The 20,505-nt window shown below is 40.2% G+C and overlaps 1 long non-coding RNA gene across 1 annotated transcript; it reads right to left on the reverse strand.

Annotated features, from left to right (window-relative positions):
• Nucleotides 1-1,782: 1,782 nt before the first annotated feature.
• LOC131814416 (uncharacterized) lies at nucleotides 1,783-20,460 on the reverse strand. Its single transcript, XR_009347298.1, has 2 exons — nucleotides 20,256-20,460; nucleotides 1,783-2,145 (listed from the first exon to the last, which is right to left on the reverse strand). It is a non-coding gene; the product is annotated as an uncharacterized LOC131814416 (long non-coding RNA).
• Between the last annotated feature and the right edge of the window lie 45 nt (nucleotides 20,461-20,505).

Consider the following 20,505-nt stretch of genomic DNA (forward strand, 5'->3'; position numbering starts at 1 on the left):
AATAATAAAATAAAATAAATAAAATCTTAAAAAGAAAAAGTCATTAAAAAAAAAAAAAACTATTTCTTGAACACCATAAAGCAGTGTTTCCCAAAATATATGACTTGGAACAGTGGTTCTGGGAGGAGAAATGATACTGGGAACACATACCTATGCACTGCTATGTTCCCACTTAACTTCTTGGAGAGTCCCAAGGGCCATCAGCATGCTTAGCGCCCTGGAATTACTGCACTTAAGAAACTTACCAAACCGGAGAATCCTTTTTTACCGAGTTTGCCTGTCACTAACGGGCAGAACCAGTGTATTGTGGAACTCACCCTAAGAAATGTTTCTCTACAGTAACCAAGCGTCAAAACAAGAAATTGTCTCTTACAAGGAAATAAACAGTATTTCACTACCTTGGAGAAAATCCTAAGAGCCCTATTGACATGGAGCAGGATATTTATTGACTTCAGCTTTATATTAGATAAATGTCTCGTGTTTAATATGCAGTCATTAATAACTTATTATAATTGTTTTCTGGCTGAAAAAGTTGTATTTAGTACAAAAATATGAAACAATGCAGAGATTTTTTTATAGAATGGGAATATCCTCTTTAATTCCCTCCTGAGGAGCTAATCATTAACAGCAGTTTAGTGTTATTATTCAGTTTTGAATATTCTTTGCAAAGTTTTTTTATTTTATTTTTTTTTAAAGATTTTATTTGTTTATTTGACAGACAGAGATCACAAGTAGGCAGAGAGGCAGGCAGAGAGAGAGAGAGGAGGAAGCAGACTCCCTGCTGAGCAGAGAGCCCGATGTGGGACTCGATCCCAGGACCCTGAGATCATGACCTGAGCCGAAGGCAGCGGCTTAACCCACTGAGCCACCCAGGCGCCCTGCAAAGTTTTTTTAGAATAACTATTCACCTATGGAAGAGTTGGGTCAGTTTTTGCTATCTCCTGAAAAATGCACATATTAATATTGCAAAATCGCTTAAGCTTTCAAATAAATATGAAATAAATATTAGAGCTTTGAAAAAATATGTGGGAAAGGAGAATATTAAAAGTTAAATACAAAAGATTAAAGAAGAAACAAACCCTCAAAAAAAGGCTGAAGGCTGACATCTGATAACTTTCAACAAGAAACAGAACACAACACAGATGTGAAACAAAGGGATAATTTATTTGTTTATTTTAGGATACTTAAAATATGTATCTTTTGAATGCTCTGAGGACAGTATCGCAAAACAGTTTCCACAATGGGTATTATAAATCTAGACGTGTTTACACGGAAAAGTATTCACCGGCCCAAAAGAGAAAATGAATAAAAGACACGGGCAGTTGATCGTTGTAACTGTGGGGCAGGGATCTCTCATCTGTTAACAACACAGGACTTGGAATGAAATGAAGATCAATAGAGGACGGGCCTCCAAGTGTGTCATTCTATTACCCAAAGCCCCACCGTTTGTCACCAGAGAAGGAAACAATTAGGCATTCATGTTCTCCTCTCCATGCTGGTGATTTTAGGGATAAAGGGAGCTTTAAATGAAAAGAAAAAGAGTTTTATAAACAAAATCGTATGCACGGGGGCGCCTGGGTGGCTCAGTGGGTTAAAGCCTCTGCCTTAGGCTCAGGTCATGATCCCAGGGTCATGGGATGGAACCCTGCATGGGGCTCTCTGCTCAGCAGGGAGCCTGCTTCCCCCTCTCTCTCTGCCTGCCTCTCTGCCTCCTTGTGATCTCTCTGTCAAATAGATAAATAAAATCTTAAAAAAAAAATAAGTATGAATGAACATACCGGATCAGTTTCATGGATCATTTAATTCACGACAGAATGTCCAACAGCAGCAGCCATGGCTATTTTGTGGAAGGATCTCATTTTCCTCTATGCTGACAACTTCAAAGTCTCAGGAGCAGTGCCAACAGCTAGACTTTCTTGTGACAGCTCAGTCGAAAACATCATGTCTTTATCCTGTTCTCCATCCTTCCGTCAGGTCAATTTCACTTCCTCCTAAGGCTCTTCTTTGGCTTCAGTGTATTTTTCCCGTGGCATGGACACAGAACTGCAGATAGTACTCCAAATGTGAAGTCTTGTTTTGTTTCATCTACAAGGCCATTCTTAATGATCCCCCATTTCTGTTGGTCTTTGTGGCTGGAGGACGACTCTGGACCAGCAAGTTTGAAAAACAAGATTATCTCTGTGCTTCTTTCCCTAAACTTAGGTGATCGTCAATCTTTCTTGTAGTCTGGTGGAGAACTAGACTAGCAAATCAGGAGACCTGGCTCACAGTCTGGAATGACCAATAATGAACTATGTAACCTTATCAGCTATTTAAATTGTATGATTTCAATTTGTTCATCTTTTTTTAAAGATTTTATTTATTTATTTGACAGACAGAGATCACAAGTAGACAGAGAGGCAGGCAGAGAGAGAGGAGGAAGCAGGCTCCCTGCTGAGCAGAAAGCCCGATGCAGAGCTTGATCCCAGGACCCTGAGATCATGACCTGAGCCCAAAGCAGAGGCTTTAACCCACTGAGCCACCCAGGCGCCCCTATTCATCTTTTAATTGATGAATTTATATAACTGTGACATTGTAGCCTGTCACTTTCTTTACATTCTTACTCCTCACAGGGACTTTTACTAGAATATTCTTATCTTGGCATTTCACTTACTGCAATTGGTGTCAACTACAAACATAAATATTTCACCTTAAATCCAAATGTACATTAAATGTAACAAGCACTTAAACCTTAAATGTAACATACACTTCTCTATCAATGTATAAGGAATGTCTCTATTGTGCTTTTAAAGCCCCTGCTCTTTATGTCCTAGCTCTAAGTTGGAACTGTATCCATCCCTTCATTTATACATTCTTTCATTAAATATTGAGTTTCTAGGGGCACCTGGGTGGCTCAGTGGGTTAAAGCCTCTACCTTCAGCTCAGGTCATGATCCCAGGGTCCTGGGATCAAGTCCCACATCATGCTCTCTGCCCAGTGGAGAGTCTGCTTCCCCCTCTCTCTCTCTGCCTGCCCCTTTGCCTAATTGTGATCTCTGTCAAATAAATAAATAAAATCTTAAAAAATATATTGAGTTTCTATTATGTGCCAGTAAGACAGATATCATTCCTACTCTAACTGAGCTTACAATCCAGAAAGAAAAGAAAAACAAGTCCTTGAATAAGCCATGACAAAAAATGTGATGCTAAGGAAAGTACTAAGGAATATATAGAAGAGACATCTAACCACGCCAGTTGAAGCCAAAGTAACCTCTGGCTGGGGCACCTGGGTGGCTCAGTGGGTTAATCCTCTGCCTTTGGCTCAGGTCATGATCTCAGGGTCCTGGGATCAAACTCCTGCATCAGGCTCTGCTTAGCAGGGAGCCTGCTTCCCCCTCTTTCTCTGTCTGCCTCTCTGCCTACTTATGATCTCTGTCTGTCAAATAAATAAATCTTTAAAAAAAAAAAAAAAAACTTTGGCTTCACTATTAGAAACTGGGAAAATTTATTTATTTATTTTTAAAAGATTTTATTTATTTATTTGACAGAAAGAGACACAGCAAGAGAGGGAACGAAAGCAGGGGGAGAGACAGGCAGAGGCAGAAGCGGGCTTCCCACCGAGCAGGGAGCCTGATGTTGGCTCCATCCCAGGACCGCAGGATCATGACCTGAGCCAAAGGCAGACGCTTAACAACTGAGCTATCCAGGCGCCCCGAAACTGGGAAAATTTAAGTAAGTTACATCTGCAGTTCTACTTTAATATAAAGCAATTTAACTAAGCAATAACATTTGTAATTTCTCCTTTCCTTAGAAAAGTAGCTACATTCCAGCATCACTGTATCAGTAATACCTTACAACCCAGGAGATTTCCCAAGTGGCTTTGTATTTCCTAACAGCTGGCAACGGCTTCCTTCCATTCCTACAGTAGGTAGTAAACAACAAAACATTTTCTCCAACTGTTGTGCAAAAGTGCCCTGACACAGGTAAAAATGAATCAAATCCAATACAACTTATCCACTGTTCACAGAACTATTCAGCTGTATTCTACGTGAACTACCCCACAAACCAGTGTACTGCATTCCCTACAAAGGAACAGAATTGGCCAATACCGACAACAGTGTTTTGTGTACTTAAGAGAGTAAGGCTTCACTGTTGCTGTTATTGCTGAATACTTTTATTTATTTTTTAAAAATATTTTATTTATTTGACATAGAGGGAGAGAGAGTGCTGCATGCACGGGAGGAGGGACAGAGGGAGAGGGAGAAGCAGGTTCTCCACTAAGCAGGAAGCCTGACACAGGGCTCGATCCCAGGACCCTGGGACTATGACCTGAACCAAAGGCAGAGGCTTAATCGATTTAGCAACCCAGGCGCCCCTGCTGAATACTTTTTTTTTTTTTTTAAGATTTTATTTATTTATTTGACAGAGAGAAATCACAAGTAGTCGGAGAGGCAGACAGAGAGAGAGAGGGAAGCAGGCTCCCTGCTGAGCAGAGACCCCGATGCAGGACTCGATCCCAGGACCCTGAGATCATGACCTGAGCCGAAGGCAGCGGCTTAACCCACTGAGCCACCCAGGCGCCCCCTGCTGAATACTTTTAAATCTTAAACACAATGGTTTTGACTTTTTAGTATCTTCATTACATAATATAGAGTTAGAGACAAATTAGAAATTCTTAAATGAGTAAAAAAGAAAACAATAAGTCTTAAAGTTTAAGTCAGAGATAACTATTAACAATCCAGTGTAAAACCTCTGGGCTGTTCCCCCCTTCCCTTTTATTTCTTTAACAGCCTTCAACTGTGCAGATTTGAAATGATCATGACCCTTACAACATTCTCATCCTTGACCCTCTTTTTTATTATTTATTTATTATTATTTATTTTAATAGGCTAATAAACATCTGCTACCCGATGCAAGATCTAGAATATTGATCATAAATTACAAATTACTGTCAATATTTGAAAAGTCTTCCTGTGCATTATATATATTTATATTATATTTTATATATTATAAAATTATAATATATAATATATATAATATAATATAATATTATTATATGTATAATATATAATATAATAATTATATATTATATATATTTATATTATATATATTTCTCTCATATATACATAGAGAGGTGTGAGAGAGAGAGTGCGTGCATGCAGGCACACAAGATGGGGGGAAAGGGGCGCCTGGGTGGCTCCGTGGGTTAAGCCTCTGCCTTTGGCTCAGGTCATGATCCCAGGGTCTTGGGATCGAGCCCCACATTGGGCTACCTGCTCAGCCTGCTTCTCCCTCTCCCTCTGCCTGCCACTCTGCCTGCTTGTGCTCTCTGTCAAAAATATAAATAAAATATTAAAATAAAATAAAATTCTAAGTTTGCCCTAATACATATTTACCAACGAACCAATAGAGTCACAAAATATATTGTAAACTTGCAGTGAAATCAATATACATTTTTTAAAAGATTTTATTTCTTTATTTGACAGACAGAGATCACAAGTAGGTACAGAGGCAGGCAGAGAGAGGAAGGGAAACAGGCTCCCTGCTGAGCAGAAAGTCCAATGCAGGGCTCCATCCCAGGACCCCGACGGAGATCATGACCTGAGCTGAAGGCAGAGGCTCTAATCCACTGAGTCAGCCAGGCGCCCCTCAACATACATTTATATAATTTTAAATACTGAATGGTATTCCATTGCATACATTTGTTATAATGTATTAAACAGTCCTCTTTTTTTAGCATTTAGATATTTTGCTTTTTAAAAATGTTTAAATTTAACGTTATGAAAACATCCTTAAAAATGCTTCTTGGCCCATCCCGATTTTTTCCTATTGCTGGATCAAAGAGTATGCATACCTTTAAGGGCTTTGATATATTGACAAATTGCCTTCAAAGTTTAAACCCAGTTAGGCTCCAATGGCAGAGGCTCTTGGTGCCAGAAAACATCAGGCAGCCGGATGTTGGGAGAGTGAATACAACAGGTTAGACCCAAAGGCAGGCAGAACCCTGGAAGAATCTATTATGCTGTAGGAAGAAACTTATATAGATAATTTAATTTGGGGTATTTTGGCATATTTTAGGTGTATCTGAACGAGTAACCATAAAACCCGTGATAAATGAGGGGCGCCTGGCTGGCTTAGTCAGTGGACTGTGCGTCCCTTGACCCTGGGATTGTGAGTTTGAGCCCCATGCTGGATATGGAGATTACTTAAAAATAAAACCTTCAGGGGCACCTAGGTGGCTCAGAGGGTTAAAGTCTCTGCCTTTGGCTCAGGTCATGATCTCAGGGTCCTGGGATTGAACCCCGCATCGGGCTCTCTGCTCAGCAGGGAGCCTGCTTCCTCCTCTCTCTCTGCCTGCCTCTCTGCCTACTTGTGATCTCTGTCAAATAAATAAATAAAATCTTAAAAAAAAACCTTCAAAAACATACACACAAAAACCCCACGATGAACAAAAAGTCACAGAAACAAAACTCAGTATGGCCAGAGGTGAAAGGTTCTCTCAGAAAAACCAAATTATATGACAAAGTGTGTGGAAATCACTTAGAAAAATAGTTAAGTATTAAATCCCATCCAATTTTTACATTTCTGTGATGTCTGGGCCAACTTGAAGTATGCAATATGTAAGCCTTCAGGTAGATGAGGACAAAGAAAAATATTTTTATTTTACTTTATTATTTTTTAAAGATTTATTTATTTGAGACAGAAAGAGAGAGTGTGTGCACATGAGCAGGGGAGAGAGGCAGAGGGAGAGAGAGAAGTAAACTCCCTACTCAGCAGGGAGCCCGATGTGGGGCTCAATCCCAAGACCCTGAGATCATGACCTGAGCCGAAGGCAGACACCCAACTGACTGAGCCACCCAGGCACCCTGAAAAAGTATTTTTAAACTCTTACATTCTTGTATATATGCATTTTTACATACTTTTCTAACTTGAATTAGTAATATCCCAACATCATTTCAGACTTTCTGTTTACCCTTTATTTTAGGTTTCAGAAATGGTACAAACTTTGTAAAATAAAATTTATATCTATATATCTATACCTATATAAAATAGGCAGTATAGGCACAAGGTAAAAAAAAAATAAGCAATTTGAAAGAGCATACAGTAAAAAAGTACATTTTTAAAAAAAAGATGTATTTATTTGACAGAGAGAGACACAGCGAAAGAAGGAACACAAGCAGAGGGAGTGAGAGAGGGAGAAGCAAACTTCCTGCTGAGCAGGGAGCCTGATGCCGGGCTTGATCCCAGAACTGTGGGATCATGACCTGAACTGAAGGCAGCTGCTTAACAGCTGAGCCACCCAGGCACCCCAAAAAATAAATCTTTACTATGTGTATTCCCAGTGTTGCTACCCCCAAACAGTCACTCTTACAGGTTTCTCACATATGCTTAAGATTGTCTATGCATGGGGTGCCTGAGTGGCTCAGTGGGTTAAGCCTCTGCCTTCGGCTCAGGTCATGATCCCAGGGTCCTAGGATCGAGCCCCACATCGGGCTCTCTGCTCAGCAGGGAGCCTGCATCACCCGCCCCCCCACCCCGCCTGCCTCTCTGCCTACTTGTGATCTCTGTCAAACAAATAAATAAACTCTTTAAAAAAGAAAAAAACGATAGTCTATTCTTAGGGGCATCTGGGTTGCTTAATCAGTTAAGCATCTGCCTTTGGCTCATGTCATGATTTCAGGGTCCTGAGACTGGGCCCCACATAGGGCTCCCTGCTGCACAGGGAGCCTGCTCCTCCTTCTCCCTCTGCCGCTGCTTCCCCTGCTTGTGCACTTCCCCTCCCTCTGTCAAATAAATAAATAAAATCTTCTTTTAAAAAAAGTAGCATATGCTACAAACTGTTCTACATTATGTTTTTATCATTGTATCTTGGAGAACATTCCGTATCAGTACAAGGGTATTTGCCTTGTTAAAAAAATTTTTAATTAAAGGCACAAAATAAAATAGCCTCATGGCCTAAAATAAATTTATTTTGTGGAAGGCTAATAGATAATCTGAGATATGTTATCATAAAAAGAAAAAGACAAGAAAGGGGAGTGGGGGGTTGGGTGAGCCTGGTGGTGGATATTAAGGAGGGCACGTATTGCATGGAGCAGTGGGTGTGGTGCATAAACAATGAATTTTGGAACACTGAAAAGAAATAAAATAAAATAATGGAAAAAATAGTAAAAAAAAAAAAAAAAGACAAGGAAGATATCCATTCATTCATTCCTTTACCTACTCATTCAACATGTTTTGAATGTTCACCATGTACAAGGCATTTACTGAGTGTCAAGAGCATAAAGATGAATTAGATATAATTTCTGGGCACCTGGGTGGCTCAGTGGGTTAAGCCTCTGCCTTGGGCTCAGGTCACCATCTCAAGGTCCTGGGATCGAGTCCCGCTTCGGGCTCTCTTCTCAGAGAGGAGCCTGCTTCCTCCTCTCTCTGCCTGCCTCTCTGCCTACCTGTGATCTCTCTCAGTCAAATAAATAAATAAAAACTTAAAAAAAAATCATTTCTACCTTCTAGGAGTCAAAGACTACCAAGAAATACACTTACATAAACAATTAGGTAATCATAATACTGTGCAATGTGATATTATAGTATACCTTGGCAACACAAAGAATTAAGTAAGCAATTCTGCTTGTGCCAGGAACAGATGCTAAGATTTCACATCCATTATCTCTGATGAGATTCACTGGAACCCCACTAAACACCTACAAGAGATCCTTAATAGTCAGGGTTTCATTACTTAGGTCCTCACAGTTAAGAGACTGTACTAGGATGCAAAAGTTTCCCTATCCTATATTTACCAATGAACCAGTCATTTATAAAATGAATCATCAAATATCCCTCCTCATTTAACATATCTCATTTGACATATCTGAGCAGACTCCATCAGTTTATTTGCAAATTCAGTCCAAAGTGTCTGGAAAGTGAAATTGCAAATCTCTTGTAAAAAATGTAGGACGTTCATAAAGTCATGGAAAATAATAGGGGAGAACCTCTCTAATTATAAGCTACTGACAAAAATAAGGATGTGTGGAAGTACAGCAGTTAATAACTGGGAAAGAAAAAACCAACATGGGGAGTAGTATAAACAGACATTTCATAGGAAAATTCTTTGAATGGAAAATGATATAAAAGCAAAATATCTGTTTTATGTAAACCTCACAGTAATCAAAAATCTGTAAGCAGATACACAAAAGTTAATGACAAAAGACTCTAAACATACTGCTACAGAAAATCAACAAATCACAAAGAGAACAAGAGAAGAAAGGAATAAAGGACTCATGAAATAGGCAGAAAATAATGAACAATATGACAACAGTAAGTTCATACCTATCCATAATTACTTTAAATGTAAATGGACTAAATTATCCAAGGAAAAGACAAAGTATCTAAATCGATTTTTTAAAAAACCCCAACTATATGCTATCTATAAGAAACCCGGTTGAGCTTTAAGAATACATGTGGACTGGGGCACCAGAGAGGCTCAATCAGTTAAGCATTGCCTTTGGCTCAAGTTATGATCCTGGAGTCCTGGGATTGAGCTCCATGTCAAGCTCCCTACTCAGCCGGGAGTCTGCTTCTCCTTCTCCTTCTGCTCCTCACCCCACTCATGCTCTCTCTCAAATAAATAAATACATGTAGACTGAAAGGATAGAAAAAGGTATTCCATGTAAATGGAAATCAAAAGAAAATTGGAGTAGCTATACTTAAAATCAGGTAAAATAGACTTTAAGGCAAAGGCTGTAACAAGAAACAAAAAAAGGTCATTGTATAATATACGTATAGAAGCACCTAAATTTATACAAAAGATATTAACAGATCTATAAGAAGAAACAGCAATATAGTAATAGTAGGGGACCTCAAAAACCCTTTCAACAATGGGTAGATTATTGAGACAGAAAATCCATTAAGAAAGCATTGCACTTAAACGACATGTTATACCAGGTAGGCTTAGACATTTAGAAAACATTATATCCAACAGCAGCAGAATGCATACTCTTCTTAAGTGCACATGGAAGATTCTCTAGGAGAAATCTAGGCCACGAAATAAGCCTTAATAAATTTAAGAAAATTAGTATCATGTCTAGCATCTTTTCTGAAACAGTGTATGAAACTAGAAATCAATTACAAGAAGAAAACTGGAAAATTCACAAATATGCGAAGATTAAACAACATACTACTGAACAACCAATGGTCAAAGTAAAAAATGAAAGAAAAAAAACTTTTAAAAAAGATTTTATTTATTTATTTGACAGAGAGAAATCACAAGTAGACGGAGAGGCAGGCAGAGAGAGAGAGGGAAGTAGGCTCCCTGCTGAGCAGAAAGCCCAATGCGGGACTCGATCCCAGGACCCCGAGATCATGACCTGAGCCGAAGGCAGCGGCTCAACCCACTGAGCCACCCAGGCACCCCAAAAATGAAAGAAAAATTTAAAAATATCTTAAGACAGGGGTACCTGGGTGGCTCAGTCAGTTAAACAGCTGCCTTTGGCTCAGACAATGGAATTGAATCCCACATTGGGCTCCTTGTTCAGCAGGGAGCCTGCTTCTTCCTGTCTAACCACCCCCCCCTCCTCCCATGCTCTCTCCCTTCCTCTGACAAATAAATACATTCTCTAAAGAAAAAAAAAGAGAGAGAGAGAAAAGAAAGTACCCACTAAACAGGCCTTTTGCCAGGTACATAAGTCAATTGAAGACTGGGCTCCTAAAAAGGACCGAAGTCAGGGAAATGAAGCTGTGGGCAGTCAACAGTATCACTTATGCTATTTATGTTTCTCTGTTAATGAAATCATCATCTTTTGGGCAGCAAAGTGAACCACTAAGGTGAAGGGTAAGAGTCTAAATAGTGAGTAAAAGTGAATTACCGGCCAATGACAGAGGCATACTGAGTAAGCATGACAGTGTGCATTTGTAATAGGGAAAATCACATCAGATTTTAGGCTTGTATTAAGATGAGCCAGATTTGCACATGGGAAAAGGAAGGTGGCTTTGTTCTGGCATTTTTTTTCAAAGACCCCTTCTAGCTAATATTACAGAAGTTTATTACCAAGACTGAAGTTTTTATATTTTCCTCTCTTAAAAGACTGCCCTTCCAGCCACTGTGTCAGATTTGTCCCCATACAGGTTAAAGCCCAGAGACATATTTGCCAAGAAGTTAATGAAATTGAGTTTCTGGGATCCTTACTTGAACTAGCCCCTTTCAAATAAGTATTCACTCTTGTATCTAATTTTGATCCTATTTTGATTTTGCCATATTTTTTAAAAAAGATTTTATTTATTTGACAGAGAGAGACACAGAGAGAGAGGGAACACAAGCAGGGGAAGTGGGAGAGGGAGAAGCAGGCTTCCAGAGGAGCACGGAGGAGCAGGGAGACCGACATGGGGCTCGATCCCAGGACTGTGGGATCAGACCTGAGCCGGAGGCAGCCACTTAACCACTGAGCCACCCAGGCACCACCCCCCCCCCATTTGTTTTTCTTAAAGCGAGTACCTAGAATTTTGTAAGCTTTGGGTCACATAAAACTTAGAAATACCTCTGGCAAGAACCTCATACTGAAGTATTCTTATTTACTTCACCTTTTTTTTTTAAAAGATTTTATTTATTTGATAGAGAGCAAGCTTGCATAGAGGGAGAGGGTGAGGGGAGAAGTACACTTTCTGCCAAGCAAGGAGACCGACAGAAGGCTTGATCCCAGGACCCCGAGACCATGACCTAAGCCAGAGGTTAACCGGCTGAGCCACTCAGGTGCCCCTGCTTCATCTTATTTAGTTCTAAGAATTCCTATTTCACTGTAAAAGAAGTTCTTTGTTTAGTTACTTTGCAGTTTCTGCTGATACTACTTATTTAGTTCAAGTCTCCCTTTACTTGAAAACTGCATCATGATGATGGCCTGACAGTTAGTTTCTCTGACAGCAATCTCTCTTAGGAATGTATAAATTCTATGTAAAGTTGCCAGACTAAAAAAATTTTTTTTTCCACAGAAACACTCCTTATTTTGCAAAACTCCCAACCAAGCTCAAGATATTTGGGTGACTTTCCACTGTCACTGATCTTCTAAAATTGAGATGCTTAAATGCCCCAGGCAAAAGTGGCAATCACAGGGTACTTGAGGCTCCAAAAGAAACATGACATTTTCCTAGAGTATCATTTTTACTTGAAAGTAAATTATTTATTTATTTAAAAAAAATTTTTTTTGACAGAGTGCGCAAGTAAGAGAATTGGGCGGGGAGGCAGAGAGAGAGAAAGAATCTTAAGGCCCCAGGTGGTGGCTCTGTCTCATGACTCTGAGATCTTGACCTGAGCCAAAATCAAGAGTTGGATGCTCAAGTGACTGGGCCACTCTGGTGCCCCCATTGCAAGTAGTTTAAAAGATTACTCCCCAGCTTCCCTACTTTCTTCTTCTTATAACAGATAGGGAGTTGAACATAGGAGGAATTTTTTTTTTTAAATAACTCAGATGCAGAGAATTAGATTCATCATTATTCTTGGTTCATGGCACATTCTCATCATTGTGTTCAAGGCCCTCAAGCATTAATTCGGTCTTTTTTTTTATTATTTTTTAAAAGATTTTATTTATTTATTTGACAGACAGAGATCACAAGTAGGCAGAGAGGCAGGCAGAGAGAGAGGAGGAAGCAGGCTCCTCATCGAGCAGAGAGCCCAATGTGGGACTCGATCCCAGGACCCTGAGATCATGACCTGAGCTGAAGGCAGAGGTTTTAACCCACTGAGCCACCCAGGCACCCCATTGGTCTTTCATTTTAAAATGAAAGCTTAGTTGGTTGGTTGGCTCAGTTGGTTAAGCAACTGCCTTTGGCTCAGGTCATGATCCTGGAGTCCGAGGATCGAGCCCCGCATCGGGCTACCTGCTTGGTAGGGAGTCTGCATTTCCCCTCTGACCCTCCCTCCTCATGCTCCCTTTCCAAATAAATAAATAAAACTTGAGAACTAAGATATGAACTTACATGTACATTCACCTCTTTGATCCTCTATTGCATTTCTCATGATGACCTTTATACAAAGTCTACCACATCCTGTAATTCCTAAGGACTTAAACCTTCCACTCAATATTATATTGCTAGGATTAATGCTCGTTGTGGCATATAACTGCAATACATTCATTTGTAGTGCTGTTTGAATACACTTTTATTCCTAATTTATTTGTTATATCATCTATTCCTCTATGTGTATATAGGCACTTGAGTTGTTTTCAGATCTTGATATTAAAGAGTGCTCATATGGGGTGCCTGGGTAGCGAAGTTGCCTAAGCGGCTGTTTCTTGATCAATTCAGGCCATGATCTCAGGGTGGTGAGATCGAGCCCTGTGCTGGGCTCCACGCTCTACGCAGAGTCTGCTTTGGTCTCTCTCTCAAATAAAATAAACAAATCTTTTAAAAAATAAAATTATGATAACATACATATAACATCAAGTTCACCATTTTAACTAGGTCTAGAGGCTCAGTTCAGTGGTATTAAGTACATGCACATTCCTGTGCAACGATCACCCTCCCCCATCCATCTCCAGAACTTTTTCATCTTCCCACACTGAAACTACCGATTAAACAAAAGTCCATTCTTCCCTCTTCCCAGTCCCTAGCTCCTTCACTCATGTGATCACGACCTCAGCCAAAATCAAGAGTTAGACACTCAACCAACTGAGCCACCCAGGTGCCCTTATTATTTGGTAATTCTGTTTAATATTTTGGGTAAATACCATACTTTTCCCCACAGTGGTTGCACCATTGCCCCCTAGCAATGTGAGAGTGTTCTAATTCCTCTACATCTTTGCCAACAGATTATTTTGTTTTGTTTTGAATAACTGCCTTTCTACTGGGTTTGATGTGGCATCTCGTAGTCTTGATTTGAATTCCCCTAATTAGTGATGTTGAGCATCCCTTTGCGTGCTTATTGGCCATTTGTAGTGTAGATCTTCCTTGAAGAAATGTCTAAGTCCTTTGTTCATTTTTGGCTTGTTTTGCTGTTGTTGAGTTGTAGTTTTTCATATATTTTGGATTTTAATCTACTATCAGTGTATGATTTGCAAACGTTTTCTCCAATTTCAAATTGCCTTTTTTTTTTTAAAAGACTTTATTTATTTATTTATCAGAGAGAGAGAGAGAGAGAATGCACAGAAGCAGGCAGAGGCAGAGAGAGAAGCAGAATCCCCGCCAAGCAAGGAGCCTGATGCGGTACTTGATCCCAGAACCCCAGGATCATGACCTGAGCTGAAGGTAATGGACTAACCCACTGAGCCATTCGGGTGTCCCTCAAATTGACTTTCCACTCTGTTCATTGTATCCTTTCATGCACAAGTTTTAGATTTCAATAAAATCCAATTTATTATTTTTTGCTGTTGCCCACACTTTTGGTGTCATATCCAATAAATTGCCAAATCCAACGTCATTAAGTTTTTCCCCTGTGATTTCTTCTGAGTTTTATAGTTTTATCTCCTATGCTTAAGTTCTCTGACCCATTCTGTATATGGCATAAAGCTCTCACTTCATTCTTTTGCATGTGGATGTCCAGTTTTCTGAACATCATTTATTTAAAAAACTGCCCTTATAAGCAAGGCTTTATTTGGGGGGTTCTCTATTCTATTTTACTGGTTTATATGTCTGTCTTTATGACAGTACCATACATTTTTGATTACCGAGGCTTGAAATTAAGTTTTGAAAAGAGGACGTGTGCGACTTCCAACTTCATTCTTTCTCTTCGAGATTGCTTTGGCTACTCCGGATACTTAGAGGTTCTATAGGAATTTTAGGATGGATTTTCCAATTCTGCAAAAAATACTGGAATTTTGACAGGGATTGCACTGAAGCCGAAGGCTGTTTAGAGTAGTACAGACATCTTAGCATAGTGCTTTAATCCATGGACACAAAATGCCTTTCATTCATTTGCATCTTCTCTAAATTTCAGTCTACAAATCTTTTGCCTTCTTGGCTCAAATTATTTGTAGGTATTTTGTTTTTGATGCTATTGAAAATGGAATTGTTTTCTTAATTTCCTTTTTGGATTATTCACTGTTAAGGAAAAACAACTGATTTTTGTGTGTGGATTTTGTATTCTACCATTCTGCTTAATTTGTTTACTAATTCTTTTTTTTTTAAATTTTTTTTTAAAGATTTCTTTTAAAGAGAGCACGCATGCATGAGTAGTGGCAGGAGCAGAGGGAGAGAAAATCCCAAGTAGACTCTGCACTCAGCGCAGAGCCCAATACAGGACTTGATCTGGACCCTGGGATCAAAACCTGAGCCTAAACCAAGAGTCGAATGCTCAACCAACTGGGCCACCCAGGTGCCCCTGCTTACTACTTCCAACAGTTGCTTTTGTATGTGGAATCTTTAGGGTTTTCTACATATAAGATCATATCATCTGCAAACAGATTAATTTTAATTTTTCCTTTTCAATTTGATGCCCCAACTCTTTGCCAACTGAAAGGAGCAGCCCTGAATTAAGAGTTCCCTGGTCATTAGAAACATTGATACCAATCCCTTAACACAAAATTCACATATACTGTTAAAAGTCCTCATCTTCAGGCTCTATCTCCACATCTCAGGCTCTCATTCCCTCCCTTCTGCTCCTAAGGAGTACTGTAGCAAAAATTTTTGAACACTAACTGGTTATAGAATTAATCTTAAGATTTTTCAGTCTCTCAAATATGCAACAAACAACTTAACATTTATTGGTTTGTAAACTTCTTTGAGAATTTTTAACTATGAATCTTTAATTCAGGGGAAAAATGCACATACAAAGTTCTGTCTACAATTTCAGATTTATGGATCTCCTGAAGTTCAACCATGTACCTCTTACCGATATAATCCAGTCACTTTGCCTAATCAATTCTATTTCTACTAAACAGAAAGCCTCTTCGCACATATTGGTTGTTTCAACTAAACACAAGCTATGATGTCCTCCCTCTTTCTCATTCCCAATTCAATGCTTTCGATCACTACATCTTCCACATCCTAATTTTACTTTTTCTTCAAGGTCCAGCTAAAATTCCCCATTCTTCTAAGATATTTGTCCAACCTATTGTTCTCTCTCCCAACAGTATTATTTATTCACTCTATATTGGGAAGCTTCTCTGTGGTCGACCATGCTCCAAAAGCTGGGGATGCAGAAGTAAACAAGACCCTGTCTCTGTGCTCACAGTGCTGGATTACCCAAAAGGCAGATTAGACACATAGCTGGGACACACACTTACGGAGTGAAAATTCTCTGAAAAAATAATTACTCCCAAAGGTAATAAACTCACATTTCACTTTAGCATTTGTTTTATTTTAAAGTATATTTTGGGAAATATCCTCATAATCTTTTCAGTGCTAGTTTCTGAAGGTCTTTATCTAGTCCTGCCAGTGTAGTGGGGAAAATCTTTGTATTCAAGAGCACTATTGGCCACATAAAAGAATGGTTTGGAGGGGACAGCTGGGTGTCTAACTAGAGAACAACCAGTTAGAAGGCTGTGATGCAAAGGAAGACAATGGAACCTGAGCTGAAGTATAGTAGGAGTTGAAAGATGTGGGGGAAAGAGAAATGAAGCAGAGAGAATTTATCACAATCAGCGATTAGATGTGTAGGATAAAGAAGAGGGAGCTAATGAGGATAGTTCCTGTTTTCCAGGTTGAAAGACTATGTACATGATGGCGCTACTCATTAGGAGAATAAGGGAAGACTGAGGTTTGAGTAAAAGAACTGCAGAGGTTTGGGGGCACCTGGGTGGCTCAGTGGGTTAAGCCTCTGCCTTTGGCTCAGGTCATGATCCCAGGGTTCTGGGATCAAGCCCCACGTGGGGCTCTCTGCTTGGTGGGGAGCCTGCTTCCCCCCCTCTCTCTGCCTGCCTCTCTGCCTACTTGTGATCTCTGTCAAATTACGAAAAGGAAAAAAAAAAAGAACTGCAGAGGTTTAGTTTGGAATCTCCAAATGTAAACGCCCACTTGGCAGTTAGATATCAGGTATGAAAATCAGGGAAGAACTTAGGCTACAGTTACAGCTATTTTACGGATCACCAGTAGACAAATGGTAACTGAAGCTTTTGAAGAGAACAAGAATCCAGGCAAAATGGACAGAATGAAAAAACTTGTTCAAAGATTATGAGCTGGGTGGTTTAATACAACTAATAATAATAACAGTTAATTATAATAATAACAGTTAACACTTAATGTGAGACTTGGTACTATTCTAAACACTTTCCTCACATAATCTTTTAAAAAAAAATCCTTTGGGTGGCTCAGTAGGTTGGGTGTCTGACTCATGATTCTGGCTTGGGTTGTGATCTAGGGGTTGTGGGATCAAGCTCCACATCCAGGTCTGTGCTCAGTGTGGAGGCTGCTTGGGATGTTCTCTCTCCTCTCCCACTGCTCCTCCTCCCACTCCCACTCTCTTAAAAAAAAAAAAAAAAAAAAAAAAAAAAGACCCTTTGGACTTAGGCACTATTATTATTATGCCATTATGTAATAAAAAAAAAAAAAAAAAAAAAAAACCAAGGCAGAGTGCAGTGAAAGGATTTGCTTAAAATTACACATTTAATGGAGTGGTGAAACAAAAGATTTGAAGATAGGTTGTCTGACCTCAGAACTTTGCTCTCATTCTATATAAACCTCAAAGCAGCTCTGGAAGGCAGGCACTTTTATCTCTACAAATTTAAAGTGAGGCTGAGAAGTTGCCCATACCCATTTATACCTGTTATAAGCAGGGATTTAATTTCTCTCATTATCTTTTACGATCCCTAGCCTAATACTAAATATCTGTTTACAAATAGTATTATTACTAATACTTCTAATAAGCACACTGAAAGGTTAGCTCCCATTCACCTTCCGCAAGTGACTTGAGGGTGCACCACAACATAAAGTATAAACTGAGGCGGGAGGGGGCAGACATGGGTACATCAAATAGTGAATCCTACCCCAGAGAAGGGTAAAAGGGAAGTGCCAGGACAAAAGCCTTGTAATGGACAGTAAAGTCTGAAAGGGCGGTCCTCGTGGGGAAAACTTCTGAAATCCCAAAATTAATACAACTGAAAGCTTAGAGAACTTGGAAATGTGATAAAGGAATATGGTAAATGTAGAAAACATGTTATTTTAACTTGCCTCTAGTACTGTTCTTCAATGAGGGGAATAGGGTCACAATACTGTCGCCCGAGAGAAGTAAATGTTATCCTGGCAGCCCACAGTTCTGTAGTAAACTTTCACATAGGAACAATTAAAATACCTCTTATTACTGTATTTTGTTGATTGTGATACTTTTCCCCTCAAATTTAAACACTTCTCAATAGACTGCATCTTATAATCAATGGTGTGTCATGGTTTAACTAGTTGTTTTTCTTTCCTAGTAGTATATAAAATACTGTTTCATCTTTAGATCAATAGCATGTTGGATTTGATCAACTGTGTCAGGCACAGCTTTAAATACTGTATACTATACCCTTTCTCACTTAATCTCTGCAAGGTTTATGCAGCTGCTCTATTATTACACTTTTTGCAAATAAGGAAACTCAGGCTTAAGGACTAAATAAGATGCTCAAGGACAGAAATCAATTACGTGGCAGAGCTAGAATTGAACACCAGGTCTGATTTCAAAGGTCATGCTCTTCTTGACAGATGGTAGCTAAATTTGCGGTGAGTATATTTTAATGGAGTTGTGGAATCATACCTTGCACACCTGAAACTAATGTAACATTGTGTTGTTAACTATACTTCAATTAAAAAAGAGAGAGAAATGCTCTTTTAGTGCTTCAGTATTTACCATGAGTGATTAAAAATCTACCCTATTGTAACTTTTAGTCATATTATGATCTAGCTCAAACGTGAAGCCTTCTCCAACTCCTCCAAGAAGAAGCAATTTTGCCCACATCCAATGCTCCCGTAACATTTTAGGAATACCCTGATTATACCTTATTATGTAATATATAACATCCAAGGAGAACCCTGAAAGTCAGAAATAGTATTTTAGTCACCCTCTTTGACATTACAGTACCTATCACTGTGGCTGCCACATAGAAGAAATTCACTATTAAAAAGAGATGGGGCGGGGAGGGGGGGTGCCTGGATGGCTCAGTGGGTTAAAGCATCTGCTTTCGGCTCAGGTCATGATCCCAGGGTCCTGGGTCCTGGGATTGAGCCTGGAATCAGGCTCTCTGCTCAGCAGGGAGCCTGCTTCCCTACCTCTCTGCCTACTTGTGGTCTGTCAAACAAATGAATAAATAAATCTTAAAAAAAGACACAGGCTCGGGGCGCCTGGGTGGTTCAGTCGGTTAAGCCACTGCATTCGACTCAGGTCATGATCCCAGGATTCTGGGACCAAGTACTGCATCAGGCTCCTTGCTCACCGGGGAACCTGCTTCTCTCTCTGCCTCTGCCTGCCACTCTGTGTGCCTGTGCGCTCTCTCTGACAAATAAATAAATAAAATCTTTTAAATAAATTAAAGAAGAGAGAGGCTCTCTGCTGCTCAGTATTAGAAACAAAAAATGCACATAGAACTAAAAGGTCTTGTAAAACACACACACAGAGAGAGAGAGAGAGAGAGAGAGAAGGGTTATAAAAGAACTCTAAGTACACTGGAGTTTAAGAGAAAAGAACCAATGATACATGATACAAAGTACAAGTCAAGGGAAGACACTTGGCCAGCTTCCAGATTGTCATAAACACAAATACACTCACACAAACACAATCAGCCTAAAAAGCTGAAAACCTCTACACAGGCTGAAACCAAGCTTCTAAGACACTTCCTTTAACCTATGCGGCATTTAAAAACTTGAACGAGCTACCAGCATTTATCAATTCTTTCACATAAAAACAGGATTTCTGGGTTTTCCTGGAAAATGGGAAGATCACGAAAACTGGGTGCTCCTTCTCCCAGGGAAACTGCCTGGATACGCGTACCACCTGCTACTGTCGAATAAAATCATCGCTCCCTTACTACGCTAGTACCTCCCACCGTTTCCTCCTGTCCAGCCTGCGTAAGATCATCTCCACGCAACCGCCGGAGGCATTTGAGCTCATGACCCGTCCTCCAGACCCATCATCACGGCACCGCTACACACCGCGTGTTCTCCAGCACCCACGTGCCTCTGCGCACCGCCCCCGCCAAACACTCCCACTACTCTGCTTCGACTTCAACAGCGGTCTCCGGCCACCGCGTCACCTGGGTCACCGCAGCGCTCTGGCCATACCGCCAGTAAAACCCTAACCACACCATAAGTACAAGTGTCTCTCCTTCGCTAGGGCGGGAGTTCCTTCGAGCCCGCGCCCCAGGTCCAAATCCGTGGCGTTCAGTAAACTACCTAAACGGCTTCAGAGGTAGGGCTGAAGCAGAAGCGCAGCCGAGTGCACCCAAGGGCATTTCGGTCGAGACGAAGAGCGGCCACGACCCAGCCCCTAGAGTAAGCACCACCAGGCGAAGTCCCGTCATCGTAGTTCCGCCGCGGAAGCGCCAGTCCCAGCTCTCGCGAGATTCGGCCTGAGCCCCAGCCCCCAAGCCCGCTGGGTTCTCGCCGGATTCGCCGGGCCACGCGTCTCTCCGGAAGTAGCCCT

This window comes from Mustela lutreola, chromosome 14 (genome assembly GCF_030435805.1).
Source record: "Mustela lutreola isolate mMusLut2 chromosome 14, mMusLut2.pri, whole genome shotgun sequence".
Classification (NCBI taxonomy): domain Eukaryota; kingdom Metazoa; phylum Chordata; class Mammalia; order Carnivora; family Mustelidae; genus Mustela; species Mustela lutreola.